Source organism: Lygodium microphyllum, chromosome 14 (assembly GCF_053477565.2).
Source record: "Lygodium microphyllum isolate KBCC chromosome 14, Lygodium_microphyllum_v1.1.10, whole genome shotgun sequence".
NCBI lineage: Eukaryota > Viridiplantae > Streptophyta > Polypodiopsida > Schizaeales > Lygodiaceae > Lygodium > Lygodium microphyllum.
Genome location: NC_141148.1, coordinates 77,501,364 through 77,507,363, shown reverse-complemented (window position 1 = coordinate 77,507,363; position 6,000 = coordinate 77,501,364).

Here is a 6,000-nt window from a genome sequence, read left to right as displayed (position 1 = left end):
TACTCTTAACATACGTACATAATAAAAATACATGAATATAATAGTGAGATGATTGAACATCAAAACAAGATGATTAAGACTAACTAATAATATCATGAATGTATAGGCAATTAAAGCATTGAACTATCGATAGATCATTGTATTAAACAAAGACAAAAATCAATTAATACCCCAATATATTTAGCTCACAAACAAGCCACACTCTTATCATCTAATAGTTGCATTACCCAATTTGTTTTAACACCACCTATAGCTACAAAGACTGTCAAGCAATAAGGGTTCAAAATAACCTCCGAGAGAGAGAGAGAGAGAGAGAGAGAGAGAGAGAGAGAGAGAGAGAGAGAGAGAGATCTCCAAACAAAAGACCCAAAATTAAAACAAACTCCATACTAGTGGATCTATGGAAAGTTGAAAAACCACACAATACAAACTCCTATTCTAAAGTTGAATCTAACTTCACATTTATAAATCTATAAAGATTGTAACCCCACACAAGTCTCTTAATTAATAGACCTGTAGGGAGTTGAACCCCACATCATCACCATGACTCCACCAAGAAGGTCCACCAACAAGCATTGAGCTACTCTACCAACGAGGTCTACCAATGTTCATTTCGAGACTACACTTCTTATACAATACCCACTTTTGGAACCTAACTTGAGCTAGAAAAGGGCATTCATCACAAAGACCAAATTCGTACCATTGCAATTGTCAAAAAGCACAACCATTTATTTTTTAACCTTAAAAAATACCACTTTGCTATAACATTAGATTAAACAAAAAAAATGTTATTTGGAGACTTAACTAAACAATGAAGAGAATACAAGGCGAAATTGCTAATACATCAAAGACAAACAAAGAATTATAACAATGCCATAATTAAAACCAAATAAGAATAAATCAAATCCAATTAAAAGTCATCTAAAATAGAGCTTTGGCTAGTTGCTTAATGGTGACCATTCTAAATTTTATACCCTTACAAGCATTATAAATACCTCCAACTTCCATTAATATTAGCACTAGTGCTTGATATTTACTTCTTCCAAGGTTAATTATCACCTCTTCATTGTACATGTGATTATTTGAGCAAAGGCCAAACGAGAAAGCCCACTTTAAATATAACCATTCAAGTTTATCTACTACCTTATTATCCAATTTTTCATGAGAAAGCAATCAAAAAAATTTAAAGAAAATACAAATATCTTATTAATGAAAGCATACTAAATGAAAATAATAAGACTACCTTATTTTCCAAAGAGACAGAGTAAAAATGAATGAGAGAAAATATCACGATAAGATATATTAATAAATCCATAAAAATAAATATTGAATACATCAATAGTCCAAGAAGAAATTTTTTTTAAAAGTTTGATATGTCAAATGTGCATAGCATAAATTATTTTGATAATAAAAAGCAATCCGAACTATAGTAAAGAAAGTCAAATGCAAAAGGCCAATTAAAAGTTATCTAAAATAGAGCTTTTGCTAGTTGCTTAATGGTGACCATTCTAAATTTTATACCCTTAAAAGCATTATAAGTACCTCCAACTTCCATTAATATTAGCACTAGTGCTTGATATTTACTTCTTCCAAGGTTAATTATTACCTCTTCATTGTATATGTGATAATTTGAGCAAAGGCCAAACGAGAAAGCCCACTTTAAATATAACCATTCAAGTTTATCTACTACCTTATTATCCAATTTTTCATGTAAAAGCAATCAAAAAATTTAAAGAAAATATAAATATCTTATTAATGAAAGCATACTAAATGAAAATAATAAGAGTACCTTATTTTCCAAAGAGACAGAGTAAAAATGAAAGAGAGAGAATATCACTATAAGATATATTAATAAATCCATAAAAATAAATATTAAATACATCAATAGTCCAAGAAGAAATTTTTTTAAAAAGTTTGATATGTCAAATGTGCATAGCATAAATTATTTTGATAATAAAAAGCAATCCGAACTATAGTAAAGAAAGTCAAATGCAAAAGGCACACAATGATCAATTAGGGGGAAAATTACATAATATTAAATCATGATGCGAATAAAAAGCAATCCCACCAAGAATAAAGAAAGTCAAATACAAAGACACATAATAATCAATTAAGAAAAATAGATGATATTACATGCTATTACAATAAGTTCCAACTCAGAGGGAACAAGGTGAAATGGAGAATTAACATACTTCAAAGAAAAGGAATACCAATGAGAGAGAGAGAGAGAGAGAGAGAGAGAGATAGAGAGAAACAAAGAATTAGGCACACAATGTACATAACCTTCAAAGTAAACTATGATACTTGCCTAAACAAAAATTTAGATGCAAATGGATATGCAAGACATGATAAGCTTACTATATCACATTATATTTTAATCAAAACAAAAGTATATGGCATACTACAACAATGAGGTGAAATTAGATATTGTAACAATTGATGAAAAGGTAGCAATGGCTAAAAGAAATTAATGAGAATGGACATACAAGAGGGTAACGAAAAAAAAGATCTAATAAGCTTCCTATATCACATAATGCAACTATCATCAAAACAAACATTAATGGTATCCCAAAAAATTAAGGTTAAAGTTATAAAAAGAAGCAATTGATGAAAAACCAACAAGACAGTAAGGTTTGCAAGGAGGAACACGAAGTGAACTCGACAAACATGGAAAAGAGAAGAGAAGAGAAAAGAAACTTTGATGAATGGAATGATGAAGTTCTGATTCATGTTGTACATGTGATACGAGGAAACAAGGGTACCTTAGCACAAGGAAGGTTATGAAGACTGCCACGAACCACGAACCGCAATGTCCTCCTGAAGGAGTGTGAGGATAGTGGAGAGGCTTGTGAGAAAAGGTGACAGACTAAATGAATCAATAGTAAGAAATGAATGATTAGCTAAGTACAGTTAGTCTAGGATGGCGCCCCTTTTTGGGGCTACAAACCCTTAATGTAGAATGCAGAAACGCAAACTATGAGTGAAGGGTGAAGGGTTTCTTAACACTGGAGGAGGTAACGAACTGAATGAATCAACCGTGAAGAATGATTGTGACCTATAAATAGGCACAACCAATCAAGGGTAGCACCCCCCTCTTGAGGCTGCAAACCCTAAACGCAAACCCCCGTCACAAAAATACAAACTGCGGGTGAAGGGTTTCTCAACACCCCCTTTGAGGCCTTAAAAGGAGAAGAGTGAGGTGGAGGTGCAATGCTACATGCTGAAGAATACTCATGCAACAGGTGTCACTTGGACAATGTCCCTTGTGGGAAAATTGTTCACTTGCTCAATCACCCTTGTACCAAAAAGATGAAAACATGCAATGCATAAGAGGAATGTCCGATTGTGTATGGTGCCAAGAACCATAAGGATATGCTTATACTCGATCTTGAGAGGTGACTCCATGCTAACCAAGGGACAAAGAAAATCCACCTTATAATCTAAGAACACCGCCTAAAAGGAGACCTTTGAAGATAGCCAGGAGACTGGATGAGCTGTAGGACCCGAAACTCAACCTCGAAAAACAAGCCACTAGCTTCGTGACTCCATGCTGGAAAGAATATGAAGGCCTAGCCACCAAGTCACTACTGAAAACCCAAGGGACCTGATCTAGGTGGATCCTCTAGATCCTAGGTATGAATAGAGTAAATGATTGCTCAAAGAAGAGCCACTCCTTTGAAAGTGAAAGGTAGTGGCGTGTGAAGAACTTAACGGCACATAAGGTCCCTCTCTTGATTGAAAGAAGTAGAAGTAGAAGTCCCTCTCTAAAGCCAAGGAATAACTAAAAGCCCCCTCTATGGGCACAGTAAGAAAATCCCCCCTTGAATCCCAATCTGAGAGAGAGAGGAAATCCAACCACTCATGACTCATGGATTGCGAAGCATCTGATGGCGAACAAAGCACTACCAAACATGCTGAAGAATATATCTTGGGCTCTAAAGAAGAAGCCAAAAAGCACCCAAAAGTGGCCTCTCGAACTTGAGTAGAAGAGGGTGGGAAAGGAGGCTTAAGATGAGCCAAGGGTGGTCACCAACTCTCAGGAGAGTGGATTGTAGAGGAGATTTGGTTCGTAACAGCCATTGTACCTAAAAGTTGGAAGGGGGAACCTCTACGCAATGGGGCGTTCTCCAAGAGGACTTATCACCACGTAAGGTCATAGGGCCTCCATGTGCTTGAAAGGACTTAGTATGCGTCAAGCGCCACATATTGCCTTGAGCATAATACTCTGATAGCTGATGCAGCACGATCTTTGTGGCCCAAAAAGGAGGGGTGGCACAAGGAGTGCCTGAAAAAAGATGCATATTCTCCAAGGGGTGGGAAGCAATGGTCAAAATCGACAGACTTCTATAAGCTTACCATTCATGCTGCAATAGTAGCACCTAGTAGAAGGGCAATCTATTGATGGAGACACCATGGTATCAATGTGGCAAACTAGAGAAGAAAGAGGCCAATCACAAACCACAAGCCACAATGTTCGCCTCAAGGGATGGGAGGGCAAGGAAAGGGTTGGAAGTAGACTGCCGAGTGCAAACGCTGGAAGGGCTGAATCACCTATGATCACAAAGCAACACCAACGATTTAGGTGCAATTGTCGAATGGAAAAAAAACCATCAACTGAGAAAAAAAAGTATTGGTTGTGTCACCAATTAATAGGCTAAGCCGCCAGCAGCAACCTATATAAACGCAAGGAGATAGAAAAAAACCACGAACTATAAACACGGGTCAGCAAAACGAAAAACCGCTAGCTGGCTAAGCAAAACCACCAATCTGTAGCTAGCACCACCAACAATAGCTACCTAAAAATTGCACGCAAATAGAGTGTAACCATTGGTAGTAGGAGCTGAGCCATTGGCTGACAATAAAAAAAACCGCTAGCTGGCTAAGCAAAACCACCAATCTGTAGCTAGCGCCACCAACAATAGCTACCTAAAAATTGCACGCAAATAGAGTGCAATTTGGAGCTGAGCCATTGGTTGACAATAAACAACTGCCAAGATGTAGAACGGAGCAAGCCCACAACCCTTTACCTTCATTGAAGTGGAGAATATTCACTACTAGTGAGCAAATCCAACTCTGATACCATGTCAAAAGATGTCGTACCAATGAAACAATAAGGTTTGCGAAAAGAAACACGAAGTAAACTCCACAAACATGGAAAAGAGAGAAAAAACTCTGATGAATGGCATGAAGTTTTGGATCATGAAGTGAATGTGTTGCAAAGGAACAATGATGCCATAGCACAAGGAAGATGATGAAGACAACCACGAACCACAGACTGCAATGTCCTCCTTAAGGGATGTGAGGATACTTGAGGGACATGAGAAAACAAGTAATGGACTGAATGAATCAATCGTGAGGAATGGACGAGGGAGTAACATACAAATAAGCACAATCAATCTAAGATGCCACCCCTTTTTAGGATTCCAAATCCTAAACGCAAATCACAAAAATGCAAACTGCAGATGAAGGGCAAAGGGTTTCTCCACAATGGAAAGACTAGAGAAAAGAGGTAATGGATTAAATGAGTCATCCGTGAAGAATGAGAGTGTCCTTTAAATAGGCACAACTTGTCTAGGGTGCCATCTTCTTTTTGGGACTGCAAACCCTAAATGTAAACCTTAAACACAAAAAGTAAAAACACAAACTACAAGTGAAGGGTAAGGGTTCCTTAACAGGTGGTTATGTCCATAGGGATTGATTGTAAAAAAGTCAAGTATTAATATATATACTTTGATTATGAGGTACACACTCCTTTAGCACCTTCAAACATTTGAGGTAAATTTTGACCACCACCAGGTCTCAAACATTAGAATACTAGTTTGCCAAAAAATAACAATTGAATATACAATACAAATATAACCTTATCACTATTTGTATTTACAAATATACAATACAAATATAACCACAAGAATGGATTTGACCTAAAACCCACAACCTTGTAACCACTAAGCATAAAAACAAGAGTTTACCTTCAACCTTACTACTACTCATCAAAGTTGC